General features: G+C 41.6%; 1 long non-coding RNA gene across 1 annotated transcript; it reads right to left on the reverse strand.

The window, feature by feature from the left end:
* Positions 1 to 640: 640 nt before the first annotated feature.
* Positions 641 to 3,101, reverse strand: LOC139625977 (uncharacterized). Its single transcript, XR_011692056.1, has 3 exons — positions 2,671 to 3,101; positions 2,472 to 2,575; positions 641 to 1,746 (listed from the first exon to the last, which is right to left on the reverse strand). It is a non-coding gene; the product is annotated as an uncharacterized lncRNA (long non-coding RNA).
* Between the last annotated feature and the right edge of the window lie 12,756 nt (positions 3,102 to 15,857).

The raw sequence follows: 15,857 nt of genomic DNA on the forward strand, positions 1-15,857 counted from the left end.
GAGCGAAACAGGAAAACACATTTCTGCTACACAAACTTCAAACTTGTTCCTTTTGTTGGGACTTTTTTTCTAATCTTTGAAATAGTGGCTTATTATACTTCCTTGGACAGTTATTTAAAGAATCTGAAAGGTCAAGAGGGGAAATCTCAGTTTTGTAGAAGATTTGGGAAGCCCTGACCACACATTTGTTTTATGAGACATTTCTTTTTTTGTAAGGGTTGCAAAGTAAAAAGATTGGTAACTACAGCAGGCAGATAAATGTAAGTAATAAGTCTAGGTCAAAACCAAAATATGGCTGGACTGTGTCGTGAGCTATTTGCATTCTGCCTAGTGTCAACCAGTTTCAGCCTTTTATCTGTTTGCTTCTCCCCTAATACAAACAAATTCTGTCGTCAATTCCCCATAAAACTGTTCTCATTGACACGTTTTTCTGTTGCTGTTGTCAGACAACGGAACAGATATGAAATAGTGACTGAAACACAGGACATTAGCACTTCATGTTAACTTCCAAGACATTTTGCTGCTCTGCTGCTAAAATCCGGATTTTATAACCACAAAGTCATCACCATACACATGAGACATAAAAAAAAGAATAAAAACAGTTGTTTTTATTCTTTTTTTGCCCAGAAGGCCCGGGCATGTCCACTGCTGTGCGGTGAGTGTAGGGAGTTGTGCCTCGTGCTTGTGGGGAAATACTCGCAACTCTCTTCTGCAGAAGGTAGCTAAGGCTTCTCCAAAAAGTCCAAGGATTTGTCGCTAGGTGCTGAAGGCATCTGAAAAGTCGGTTTATCTAGCGACAAAGGTGCTATGTTGACAGCACTGCTCGTTTGTGTCAAATCATTTTGGCCATCCAACGAATGGTGTAACTTGTTCACTCAGTCAGTCAACGACAGACCTGTTTATAGGGCTTCTTTCCCTGAAATGTAATAGTGTTGAAGTATAAAGTAGTATGAAATGGATCATAATAACAGTTAAGCACATTACTTGAGTAAATGTACTGAGTCTCTTTCCAACACTGCTCTTTGTGTAGCTGTATGTGTGTTTACATGCTTGTGCACTCCTGCACTGCAAACCACATACCAAAACTCTTAATTAACACCCCTGTCTCTGCTCTGTCACTATGACCAGAAAATGTAACTCTCCCACCTCTCACCAGCCTTTTCTCACCACTCTGCCTTCTTGTTTGCTGCTTGTTCTCTAACTTGCTCATCTGCCACATTTCTGTGCGAGTCTGTGTTCTTTCTGTAAGCTTGTTAAATGTGCTGCCACCGAGGAGTCGAGAACAGGAATGGACAGAAAGCTAAATTAAAACTGGGTACATTTCCTTTCGCAACCTGGTTTAGAAAAGGTGGAACAGAGCTACGTTCTATCAAAGACAGTCATAAACAGGGATGTTTAGAAAGTCACGTCCACAAAGTGGGAGGGGACTGTTTCACTCATTATTTATGAAGCCGCCAGGTCTAAGAAACATGGGGATGTTATTCAGATGCCTCAAAATTAATAGACGTCGTGAACTTTATAACACTCCTCTGTCGCATTGTTGTGGAAGTCAGAGTAGATGTTCGCCACAGAATAAGAATCATATGCATTTATGCAAGTGAACAAACATGAGGCTGGAAGTGTGTTTTGTGAATTTGTTTAAAGGCCAATATTAGCATATAGCAACAGACAGGCAGAGCCCTGACTTCCATTCAAAACCTCCGGTCCACGTTGAGTTCTCCATCGCCAGTCAATCACCCCACACCTCTGAAATGAAACCAAGGCAGACATGAAGTGAAACTTTCAAACCTGGGTGAAAGATTATAACCTTTCAGCCACAAGTTCTTCCTGTATCATGGTGGTGGAAGGGCCTTGGCGAGCAAAAGAGTGAAATAAGAAGATACAAAAGTTAAGAACTCAGAGGCAGAGCAAGTTCTGCTCTCTCTGTACACACTAACCTTTAAGCTGAGTGCCCCCCTGTGACTCCTGGGTTTCTGATTAGTTTACAGTATACTCCCAAATCAGCATAATAAAGCGTGTGATGAGGCTGATGAGATCTAACAGTCTGCTCTTGTTTACCCCGCTGCAGCACCAGCTCCTTCTCTGCATGTGTGTGTGTCTGACCCCGAGGCAGAGTCACTTGATGCGTCTTGCATCTCTCTCTAACACACATTTACACGCACACACATACACACACACACACACACACACACCCACACAACCCCCCCACTGGTTGAAATCCTAGTTGTGCTGCCGGATCTCAGCGGAGGCCGGGAATCCACATCCCCTTTAGGCTAGTCCTGGGGTGCATTTACTCCACACACACACACACACACAGAGAGAGAGAGAGAGAGAGAGAAACAAACACAAGCCCATAAATACATGCATGTGCACATACACACACACACACACACTAACACAGACACACGCTGTATCTTAATGAGAGAAGGAGATGGTACTATGAAGGCGACAGCAGAATGAAACCTACTCACCAAGGACTGACCTGTGGTTCAGGGGCGGCAGCAGCTCGGCAGGGAGCTCCTCTCCCAGCGCTGATCAGAGGGCTGCACCGCCGAGGCTGCTCACGCTGACGGCGCTGGAAAAACCAACTGATTAAACGCCACTGTCGCCTCAGCTCAGCTGCTATATGGAAAGAAAGCTTCCTCTCTTTTATATATTTTTTTCACTCACTGTTTGTTTGTCAGTCTCCTTTGTTTTCTTTGTCCTCTGCCGAGACAGCGGTGCTGGTGGATTGGAGCTGTGAGCGTGAGGGATTTGTGCGTAATTAGCTGAAACGCTCACCCAAGCAAGCACAAAAAGTTAAATTTTAAACTTTTTGAACTATACTCCTTTTTAACGGTATTTCACTGACACTGTGCTTCACTTCCAAGATCAAAACCTTGCTTCATGGTAGAAATATATTTTATTTGAGTCTTTGGAGTACGTGGACAGCAAAACAGTGCTGCCAACTTGCAAGTCCCATTAACAAGTTGTGCAAGTTGTGCAAACTTAAAATTGTGCAAAGTGTGTGCATGAAAAAAGTCATAACTGTGAGAATATATGAATATATTGATGAAATGGTATCAGAGTGACAGACAGAGTAATTGGATCCATTGACCACTCTTGTAAAATTGTGCAATCCCTCCCTTTCCACTGCTATTGAAGCTATTTTGACTCTTTGCTCAACAGAGAGGCTCAGTGACTCCACTGAAACGAAATGTTCAAATGTGTCATATTTGTGAAGAGTCTGGGCCACATCAAGGCTTTAGGGATAGTGTTTCAGAAGTAAATTTGTAAAGCAATTGTAAAGCAATGATTTTACTTGACAATGATCAAATTACATGGAAATTCCAGCAGTTGATCAGTAAAATGAGCCAGATTATAATTAAAACAAATGGTCATTAGATATATGAGGGATGAGGGATAAGAGGTAACCCATAGGAGAAATAGAAGGTGATATTGCTCTGGGTCAGAGGTTGAGGGCGGCCTGATCTGGCCTCTTCCGCACCTCCCCATCAGTAGCCAATTCACAGTTCTCTGGACCACTGAATAATGATCCTCTGTCTGTTTGACCATATAAGGTGCGGATGTAACATTGTTGAATGTGGAGACATTCTGGCACAAATAAAGGGTTAGAAGACTCTGCCCATTATCTGTGCCCTCTGGCCTAGTTGGGCGAGTCATCCAAGGATGGGCAGCAACTCTGCCAGCCCGGGGCCAGACTTAACTGACTGCCAGCCCCCTCATGCCGCATGTACAGTGTCAGAAAGCCTTTGTTGGTTGGTCTCAACAAAGCTGTGCGATATGGTGCAAAACAACTGAGTTTTTTTGCACTATAACATCATCACTATCAATTAATTTGAAGTTTAAAAAGTATGAAATATTGGGATCAGACTTGAGTAGAAATGTGTGCTGAGGCTAGTGTTCAGTCAGCTGCCCTCCACCCAACTGCACTGTACCTCTCGCCCTTGACTGCCACAGTTTGGCTGGGACTTCTCTGGCCAGAACCGACAGATCATTGAAGGGCTGGAATAAAGACAAGATGGGGGTAAACAAAGGAGGATGTCCACTGCCATGCCCTTGAATGACAGAGAACTGGTCTAACAGACAGACAATAGCCACCTTGCATAGCCAGCCAAGTCAAATTTTAATTTATCTTCCCCAGTTTTGTCTGCTTTTTTTTTTTTTTTTATATATATAATTTGAAAGTTAGCCCCTCTCATTTCAAAGTCACTGTCCACCCTTGCCCTCATTGTGACAGCCAGGAGAGAAGTGAATATCTCTAGGCAAGAGAGAAAGAGCAACTGAGCATTATCTCATCTGGGCCCACTGGCAGCAGAAGGTAGAAAGAATAAGAAAGAAAGAAAGTTAAAAAAAAAAAAAAAAAAAATGAGGGCGACCGGGCAGGAACAGCTTCGGGAGGGTAGGGAAGCAATGGCTGGCAGCACAAAGGATGGTTCTCCCTCTGTTTTTCAGCTCCATTAATATCTGAGCTCTAGCCTGCATATATCCTCATTCATTATTCATGAACCGACCAGGAAAGAACGCAAGCGGGGAGGAAGGTGGGAAAGCAAAGGCCAGAGATACTTCCAATCAGTCCTGGTTTAAATGACACTGAGTGACAGAGCCTGGGGTTTTATGGCTCTCTGTTCAAATGAGACACTGTGTCGTGGTAAAAAGTCCACGTTAGCCCACCATTAATGACCAGCAGGACAAATTAGAGACTGCACTACTCGTAAAGGTAGCTACCACACTGGGTAGCAAATTTGTTCAAACTAACTTATCATGGTTCTACACAGAAGCCCTGTGTGAACACTACCACATACTGTACTAACCTGCACCTGACCTGAACTAAAGAGAAACTGGATACTGTTTGAAGCCTTGCAAAAAAATGCATAGAGCCTTCACTTTAAGTTCCGTACTAATAGGACCTTCAGACGTGGCCAAAAGTGTGTGTTTGTATAAATTTTCCAAGTCTGCCCAACACACCTAATGTGCATGACTACTAAACTTAAAGGATAAGTAAATTCTATCTCACGAAAAGACCAGAACCCACAATAAATTGATCCTACTAAAAAGTAAATAAACTGCAAATACGTTGTGTAATGTAATTGCTGTCTGGATCATGCTCAGAGGCAACATATTTTTTGAATGACTGGAGTGCTATATTTATTAAAAGCAGTGGAGCCGCCAGCAAGCGGTTGGGGTGGATGGTGGGCATGTAAAGCGCATGACTGTAACACCAGAGTCCAGGGTTTGTGCCCGTACATTAACACCATATCCTCAGTACGTTTATAAAAAACATAATCTGGTTGGAATAATGTTTCCTACAAAATGTATTTACTGGTGTAGTTTAGTTGTATAGAAACATAATTTTTAGCAGATTGCGTTGTTTCAGTAGTTATAAAGGGGCTTGAGGATGTGAAAACTCATAAAGTAACACTAACACATTCTTGACTTTGATTTTTTCTTGGGATTTGTTGACAATGTCAAAAATATAGATTATCACAGGTCTATCCCTTAAGCATCAAGTTGCTCATTGGTACAAACCCCTGTATCATCCCACACAGTTACACAACATTCATATTGTTCCCTACATTTTCAAACTGTTAGAGCCTGCATAATTAACACAACCTGTAAATTAAATAAAATGTATTGGTTTATTCTGGCCAAGTGGAACACTCACCCATACTTTACTATTCTGTATTAAACCATAAGACTGATTATTTATTTCATGCAGTTCATATTAATACAATTCCCCTTTCTCCTATGTATGCTTAAACCGTCTTGAATTGAAGTGCTTAGTCAGATCAGTGAAACCGCTGTCCCTCAGGCACTGATGTCACTTTAACAATGCCTACCAGGATCATTGTTCAGAGATTAGTGAACAAAAATGAAAACAAGCCTTCGATGAATATGTTACAGTAAAAGGGAATTTTTAAGCAGAATGTATAGTAAGCATTTTGTAAAAGACTCAAAAAATATTTTATCATCTCTTGGGGCATCTGGTGAGTTTTCCTTCACTGTCTGTGTGTGTACGTGTGTCTGTGTTTGTTGGTGTGTGTGTGTGTGTATGTGTGTGTGTGTGTGTGTGTTTTCCTGAAGTCTCAGAAATGGTAATGCCCTTAACCCCAATGCAGGGGAGACTTAACAGTTGGTATTGACTTTGTGAACATTTACCATTGAGGATTCAGACTATTCAATTCTATTTCAACTGAGGGCTGCAAACGGAGAGGGAGGAAGTCCCTAGGCTCCATGTTGCTCACACACAAACACACATGCAGTCACATACACAAGCACTCAGCCGCACACACACTCAGACTGCGTGTTGAATGTGTTATTCTCCAGTGATATCGACTCAATCGGATTTTAACCCCTCTCTGCTGGAGCCGTACAGAGACAAACGCTCTCAACATAACAAAGGCTGTGTGCGTGTGTGTGTGTGTGTGTGTGTGTGTGTGTGTGTGTGTGTGCCTGTGTGTGTTCTTTTTGGATTGTTGTTTCAGATGTGTAGCCCTTTGAATAGCCGCCACACAGGGGAGTACAATTGTGCCACTTGAATCAACATAAAACAAAATAAAACTACAATTTACATTTTCATGCACTTCTCACTTCATTATTGCACCTTGAGATTTACTTTGTCCTTAAAGAAATAGTTTTGGGAAATGCACTTCGTTTTGCTTTCAAATGTCAGATGTGAAGATTGATACAACCATGCCTGCCACCCTCCACAAAAATTTTATATGGACCAAAGAAATGGAACAGTGAGTTAGAGATGATGGTAGGGTTTTGTTGCTGTTGAACAAAACCTGGGCTAAGCTGCTTCCTCATGTTTCCACTCTTTTTGCTAAGCTAAGCTAACCAGCTGTAGCATTTCATGAAACAAACAGATATGAGAGTGGTATCTCATGTAGCTAAATCTCTTCCAGAAAGCTTATATTTCCCAAAATGTCGACCTACTGATTTCCGTCAATGTTTCTCTTATTTAATTCACTTGTACTTTGTTGATTTTTTGCTCCTCTCACTTCTCTGAGTGGATTCTGTGGTTTTCTGTCCTTGGCCTTTTTTTTCTCTCTCTGGCCTGTTCTTACATGCCACCCATGCTCTCTGAGGATTGATTCCACACAACCACATCCTACCAGGACACCCCCCTCCACCCGCCCACATCATTTATACATGTGAGCATTAGGACTTGTCAAAGCCTCTCAGTCAGGCCCTTCATCAGTCCAGGCCATAGATTCTCATTAAACGGGTGAATCCCCAGTCCCTGACATTTTGGCCATCACATGTCCACTCTGCCATCTCTCCACCACTGACCATTTGTCCGATCCAAGTGGACAGATAGTAGTGGAGCCCACTGTGCTTTTGTTTGCCTCTCAGGGTGCTAGTGTGGCATTTCTGTACTGCCATCATATACTGGCAGGCGCACACACACACACACAAAAAGATACCTCACATTCCAGAGTTGCAGCCAGAAATTGTTTTGCATGCACATCAGTGTATCTCTGCTTACTGTAATTGTAACATAGACTTGACTGGATGACGGGCTAATCAGTCTGAGCAGTGGTCAAACACGGTCAGGAGATAGCCAGCGCTGTGTGGTCACTAGATAAGAGGCGCAACTCCTCGAAGGCCGGGCTAGATGCCTCGTTAGTGCTGGGTCAGTGAACTGCCGTCCAGATTTCTAAATGGCCACTCAGAGCCCAGATCGGGATTTGTGTGAGTGTATGTGTGGGCGTGGGACTGGTGTTACTGCTGTCTCTCTGGACTTTCTCACTGAGGGCTCGCTGTTTACCACAGTTAACCGAGTCCCTTCACCATGTCTTCACGGGAGGGGTGGGGGGGGTGGGGTGGGGGGTGTTGAATAGTGATGCTTGTATACCCGTGCTGCTGCTGATTGAGATTAGAGTCAAGCTGTGGAGTTTGTCCACCTTGTGCCGGGGATGTAAACACACACTCCTGAGGGGCTTTGTTGTAATGTTGAAGCAGGTAAATATCAGCAGCATACAGTATTTAATAGACCTGAATAGAGGAGACCTCACACTCTTCCAGCCCCTTGACCCTGTCTCTCTCTCTCTCTCTCTCTCTCTCTCTATCCACACACACAGACACACACACTTATCTCCAGCTCCTGACCCCCACAACTGAGAGGCAGTGAGGTCTATACAGAGCTGCTGCTGGATTGACTGGCAGCTCATGTGTCCACAGAGAGACAGAGCCTTTGTGTGTGTGTGTACGTGTGTGTGTGTGTGTGTGTGTATGTGTGTGTGTGTGTGCGCACTAAACAGGCCTAGTCTGGCAGCAGAATGCAGGATCTCCGGGGACGGACGGATGTTGGGTCAGGAAGAGAGGAAAACAAGAGCGAAAAGCGAAGGAAGAGAAGAGGGGTAGGAGAGAGATATACATTGAAGACATGAATCCAGCAGTGTGTGTGTGTGTGTGTGTGTGTGAAATGTAAAAAATGGATCCATCCTACACCTCCTGCTGCATCAGGTATTTGTTTGGCATATGGGAATCTCTCTCTCTCTTTCTCTCTCTCTCTCTCTCTTGCAGCCACATACAAACATATAGCACATGCATGTATGTTGGGTGAATCTGTGATAGATTTTGATTTATATATTCATCCTCATGTGGTGTACATATATATATATGTATATATATATATATTTGATATTATACATCAACATTTAATGGCAGCAGGAGGGTGGGAGCCAGCACATTTTTTCACCTCGGTTTGAATGCACCAGATCTGTCACTACACAGGGGGTAGAGAGAATGTCATGGAGGAGGTATGTCTTTCTTCATCGTATCCATCCACATAGTATTTTAATTGGGTTTTCTCTCCTCCGCAGAAAAAAAGAGAGTGAGCAGAGGTGAGAGGAGGGATGAATCATGGAGGGGTGGAGGGGGGAGAGAGTATGCTGCTCTGGGTTTCCATCTTCACTTCCCCAGCTATGCCGTCTTATCATTGTGACCCACAATAACTACACACCGACACATACATCTGTGTACGTGTAACTCCGGCTAGCCCTTAGTAGTCTTGTGTGGGGTTGTAATGTGTTTGTGTTGAACCTTATTGAACAATGGTGTGGCTGACATTCCTTCTGTGTTGGATAAGACCGCTTCATAGAAACATAATAATACTGCTAAACCTGAATCGTCTCCCAGTGACTGTCAAACACTCCCTCAGCAATGGACAAACTGATTGAGCCTGAGAAATGGGACAGAGAATGTCTGAAGAGCAAGAGAGGGGATATATATGTGTGTGTGTGTGTATGTGTGTGTGTGTATAAATATAGGAGTGAGTATGCTTTCGTGAGTGTGTGTGTGTGTGTGTGTGTGTGTGTGTGTGTGTGCGTGCATTGCATGTTGATGGTTGATGTACAGGCCTGGAGGGCAAACGCTCTAGGCTTCTCTCGTTAAGAACCTGCCAGTCATCGGCAGAGAGGAACCAAAAGGAGTCCAAATCGCAACACTGAGCGGGTGTGTATGTGTGTGTACACGTGTTTGCGTGTGTGTAAAATGCATTCAGCCACTTGGCTATTCCCAGAAACAAGTGAGGAGGGAAATATGTGTGAAAAGGGGAACGGCTGTGGTTCAACATGAAGCCACACTGCCCTCCAGTGGTTTTAAGTTGCATCACCATCACACACAGCACAGACATGTTGTGAAACTCTGGAGGCGGAGGGCTGACTTTGTTGATTAAGAAACCCAGCACGAGGCCTAGTAGTTCACTGTGGAGATTTGAGAGTTGGATGCGTTATAAAATGTTTTCTTAGACAAAACTGAAAGGTATGGCTTCATGTACACTGTATAGCCAGTAGAGGGGACCCATAAAGCCTGGCAGTGTTACAGTGTGCAATGGCACAACGTGCTAAAGAGTGCAAGCAGGAAGGAAAAAGGGGAAGTGTAAAAGAGGTTGTTCTGACACTAATGTCTAACACTCAACACTGCCCTTCTGATGAACACAAGTTGTATGTCTCCATTTAGTTCAAAAAATCAAAAGTGTGAATGCTTTTATTGTAAATGTATTTTATTTTCCTTTGTGCAGCAAATGTGGATGATTTCAATTATTACGTGTTACCCACTTACAGTAGGCTAAGTGTACTTTCTACATTTTTATAGCTTAAACACAACAAGTGTTTTTTTCTTTAAAGACTGGATTGACTCGGTGCATTTTGTTATTTTCAAATGGTGTTTGTTGATGCATATTTTTCAGTAAGAACAGGCGGATGTTCAGCTCTACCGGCTTTAGTAACCAGTTATCTCACATGCAAACTTAAGCATAAGATGCCATTCAGAGCCTACCAGCAAATGTGCAACAACCACAAAGCACTTTTATGATGTTTAATATCATGTACTTTCCCCATGATAACTTTATCTAAAACAAACACTTTGAACAGAATACATACAATGTCTGTATCTGCTGAAACTTTTAATAAAGTTTTTATCTCTCTTTTTCAAGTTTACTCAAAATATTTTTCTTTTTAGAAGGTTTTAGCAAGTTTAAACTGTATTACAAATAAGGCACAGTAGGATTGCATACACTGAAATCATGGCTGCTATCTTTATGATACCTATCTTTATAATTATCTTCATAGCTATCTTTATAATTTAAGGTGTTAAAAGTGTTCAAATAACAACAGGCAGATGTTGAAAACGGTGAACGACAGAATGGCAGTGACTGAAACCCTCAACCCACATGCAGAGTGTAGGTGCATCGTGCAAAGAGTGGAGGAAAAATAGTGTGCATCTGGGTGTAGCACACAGACAGTCATACACATGCATCACTTGCAATCCATTTTTATCTCACCTCCCTGTGGTCACAGCTGCGACTGCACAGAGGAACTATGAACACAAACTTCAATAGATAGTCTATGGCCTCCCTCCTCCACTGCCCTCACTGCCATTGTGAGGAGCCTCAGACATTTACAACAGAGAGGAGAGGAGACGAGAGGATGGGATGGGAAAAGACATGAGAGGAGGGGAGAAGAGAGTATATAGGAGAAGGAGACAGGAGAGGAAGCAAGATAAAAGTTTTGAGCAACAACCCAAGATTGTAGAAATTGAAGAAAAAAAAAAGAAATTGGGGAAGCTATGACACGGTTTCTCATCCAAACCACACCCCTTTCTCAACCCCTATATAAACTTCCAGAGCTTAAAATAGAGGCCAGAGACACTTTTACTGTTAACATCAACGATTCCAGTGTGTTAATTCTCACCAAACAGTAGCTGGGAATCAATGAAAGCCACGTCTCCTCAGTCAGGTTCCTATCTCTGCTTATTTTAGCTTATGGTTAATAGAGGAGGTTTCAGTTATACTTTTCAATTCTTTAGACACTTGTAATAACATCAGGACTGTACCTCATGTAAGGTAAAAACAGTATTTCCCCTGAAATCTTACCAAACAAAGGAAGTTCTGTTATGTGGAAGGAAAGACAGCGTCTAGTTTCCCTTCACCTTATAGCCTCACAGGTTTCCCTCTGATGGATGTGAAACAGGGAGCTACTAAAAAAGAGTTCACTGAGCCCAGCGGAGGTTAATTAAGTTTAAACATAAATGTAAAATTGAATTCCATAACTAGACAATATGATTTCAGCTTAAAAGCTAGCTCCTCTAAAGTATGGGCTGTGATTTCTTTTATGTATCATAGCCATGGTGCAAAGCCATGAAAACATGTTTTCATGGCACCAACCTACACATAATTATAGTTTCAAGTCAGTTGTAATATTATCATGACCACATGGGATACAACAGTTTTTGTATCACAGTAATTATGTTTCTATTCACACAAAAGTATATTTCATATGTATATACAAACAGTACCAATACAAAAACAGTATTATTATAGACCTTATTATCAGTCACATGTGACAGTCATAAAGATTTGCATCAAAGAAGAAGTGAATGGTGTCTGTTGGGTAGTTAATGATCTGGTAAAACTGTTCCAAAGCAAAATCACAATAACAAGCCTTCATGTGATAGATAAGTGAATCTAATTTCCTATCACCTACTGACATGACTCCAGTTCGAGCTGCCTGTCTTCCTATTTACTTGAGGGTGTACCATTTGGTGCTGGGTCTGTGCAGTACTTCTTTGTCACAACAGATATGCACATATGGCGTGGGCTCTACAGCGTGGACCCATTTATATGAGTTAATCTGTGGTTTAACCTGTGACGGTCTGCAGTGTAGTGTAGTATAGTCATCCACTTTTGTGACAAACAAGAAAATGACTGTGAATTATAATAAGTAACTATCAAATAAAAGTGTCGGTTTCTCATCTCTACCCTATTCATAGACATGTTCTCTCTCCTCTGCCCACATGTGCGTACTTTCTATTTCTCACTCATGGTTTCTTCATTGTTCATTAGGGGAACTGTTCAAGTGATTTTTAAATGTCAAGATTTTTAGAGTCCCCTTTCTCTCAAAATGTGTTTTGCTTGTTGTTACTTCACTTGGATGTTTGACTGTCATTGTGAAGATTGATGTACAGTATGTACTGAGTTTGACACAAGGGGTGGAGGGGAGTTGTCACAATGGACTGTTGAACTAAAAGGCAACCAAACTCACCTGGCAGAAGTAAGGAGGAGATTTTTGCAAAACCACAACCTTTACCTTATCGTGGAAGATTCTGGTCATTGTTGAATAAAATGTCAAAAGTGACTAATTGTATGTAACGGAATGTAAACCAAAGCCACAAATGCTGAGGCCAAATGCTTAGACCCCCATGCACAACACCAAACACTTATACATTTCTGCAAGTTTATTAAAAATGAAAAACTGAAATCTCTCACTTACAAAAGTATTTGGAGCTTGTGCTGCGACACTCCAAACTGTGCATCATGTTTGCTTTAATTATCCACCAGTGGCAAGTTGGATTGGACATAGTTTAGAAAGGTGCACACCTGTGTATAAAAGGTGCCACAATTCATGCAGCAACCTAGCCATGAGGGAGGTCTCTGTAGACCTCTGCGATACAATTATGGTGAAGAATAGATCAATGTACAGGTTTATTTCTAAAACTCTGAATACTTCCAGGAGAACAGTGGCCTCAATGATACTGACTGGGACTGGTCAGAACTGAGGCAAGGAAGTGAATGCTTTCTGAAGCGGCTGTATGTTATTCATGAGAAAGTTATATGGAGGGAGGAAACATCTTGAAAAAAATAACATGGCATGTCTTGTCATCCTGAATCTAGCTGGCCACTAGCTATTTTTGTAGCATCAATGCCAAGAATGTGCTGTACAGGCAAAGCTGAGGTAAGTGAACGATAGATTGTGCTATTGTGTGTCTGGTGGCTCTTCTTTTGTAACTTTGTTGAATGATGTACAGCGAGAGCTTTAACTAACAGTCATGTTCATCTATTTTTAGAGTAAAACAGAGTTGCAGTGTGATGTATTGGTTAGCAGAATCTGTCCAGTAAGTGAGTCATTTGTCAGGCCATGTGACTTCTGTTTTCAATTTGTGGTTAGTTTGTAAAAAGGCAGTGAGGAAGCCAAAATGACAAGTGCAACACGTTCATCTTATCATGTGATTCAGGGCTAATACCAATAATGTCTTAAAATGTTGTTTGTCTACCAAGAAGTAAACAAAAACATAGATAGTGTTAATGGTCAGTGTGTGTCATGTGATGATGACCAGTGTCTCCGTTTCTGTGCACGTTTCTGTGCGCAGCTGTTTATTTCTGGCATTTTTGTCAAATTTGCAATAACTTTTTTTTGGAAGAAGGAAGGCTGCCCTTCTTTTGACAATGCTGACACAGACTGTGACTTGAATCCTACAGTAGCTACAGTACACACACAGACACACACACACACACACACACACACACACACACACACACGGGACTATATATATATATATAGTGTCAAACACTATATAGTCCCATGACTTTGTTGTAGGGAAATTCCAATCGTTGCACATGTGAATTAATAGCTGAAGAAAAACTGTTGACAATGCATACATATTAGTTATTAGTTTTACTGGTTTTTCATTATGAATTGTGGGACCTGATGATGCAGCTAGACAAAAAGAGGATCAACAAAGTCATTAGGATTCATCCACTGGGGAACATGAATGTCTGGACAAAATTTTGTGACAATCCTTCCTACAATTGTTGAGCTGTTTCATTTTTGACCAAAGTGGAGGGCTGACCGACTACCACTGGCATCCCTAGAGGCACCCTGCTACCTTAGGGTTCCCTGGAGACACAGACAATGAGCCACAAAATCCACAGTTTAAATCTGTCTGTGAACCTCTGTTGCATATCTCCTAATATTCAGTTGTTTCTTTACTTTAACCCATTTAATAAAAGCATGAAGTGCCCCAATTAATATTTTTAAGTCATCACACCCATAAAACGATAAAAGTGCTGGAAATGGAGGTGTTTCACCCTCTTTAGATTTATATGTTTATCTCATGGATGTAAAAACATTTGACCTGATTGTGGTGAAAGAGATCAGGTATGACCAAAATCATCAGGAGTCATTCTTAATGAATTTTAGAGAAATTTGACACAGCAGCTGTGCCAATATCCTGTCATCACAGACAAAAAACATGTTGCCATGTCTGTGAGTTTGAACCCTGTCACTGATTGGCCAACAGCAACTCATGGCATGTAGTTAAGTAGTTGACTCTTTCTACAGTCATGGCACTCATGACAACAGTTTTCTTTTTGACATAACATTTAAGTGAGATTTAGGAACTGATAAGAACTTTAGAACTACAAGACTGTGATCTTAAAATACAGAAACCTATGAAATCATCTTCAGGTTGTGTTCACATGCCGACATTCTGCTTGAGTGCATTGTTATTTGAACAGAATAAATGCTTTGTTCTTAAGGAGGTTGGCCAGCTAACAGCATTTCAGCTGCTGTCCGGCTGCTGAAGAGTTTTTTGATTGCATCATAGCACAATGAAGCACTTTCATGTTTTTACTCTTTTCACCGAGAACAAAAAAAAAAAGGCAGCAGCCAAAGTTGCAGTCATGCTGCAATTTATCCTCCAGCAATAATCAACCGTGCTCGGTGCTTCTCTAAATGTCTACACTGCTCTTGTTGAACTTCAGATGCTAAAATTTGTAATTACACAAGTTGTTATGGCTCATATGTTTTAGCAATAGAGGCAGCAGTATAGTGCTGATCTATACTTGTTACAGTTATGTCAGATTTGGGTACCTGTTAGCATTAAAATACAATCACTGCACAGGGTTGTGGGACTTGACTACATCTAAGGACAAAAAAGACACAAAAAGAGCAAATACAGCTTCATTTGGATTGCATGATGCTGCTTGCTTAAGAGCCACTTCCTGATTACAAGAATCTACAGTATAGTCCCAGAAGTGGAAATAGCTAAATAGCATGTGTTTCACTGGTCTAGGAGGATATCCATATTTAGATTATCACACTAAAAATGTGAGATCTTTTTCGGAAACACAATATGTTCCTGTGGATTTCAGATACAAACTTATTTCCACAGACAAATGGTGTGACTTCGAGAGGAAGCGATCAATGTGTAAACACAAACATTACTAAAGGTTTGACATGATCTATGTGCTCTTGTATTTGATTTGTAGTTTCATATCATCACGCCGCACAGACAGAGTCTACTGTGTAACTGTGGTAAGATTAAGCTAAAACTTCTATCAGCTCAGTACCTGACTGTCTAAACTCAAAAATGGGTCTGCTTAGTTTCATGTATTATTTTCATATGACTGCATAAAATAGTTGACTGCGTTTCATCCAGATTCACATCAGCTCACCACCCAGTGTGTGAGTCTGCACTCCCTGGAGAATTGCTCTACTCCTCTCCTTCTTCTTTTATCCCCTATTTTCTTGTGTATGTAAACAGAAGTAAAGCATTTTGGGCTCCAAGGC

Source organism: Trachinotus anak, unplaced genomic scaffold, assembly GCF_046630095.1.
Source record: "Trachinotus anak isolate AG129_WGS33_773 ecotype Australia unplaced genomic scaffold, CSIRO_AGI_Tana_v1 ptg000010l, whole genome shotgun sequence".
Taxonomy (NCBI): domain Eukaryota; kingdom Metazoa; phylum Chordata; class Actinopteri; order Carangiformes; family Carangidae; genus Trachinotus; species Trachinotus anak.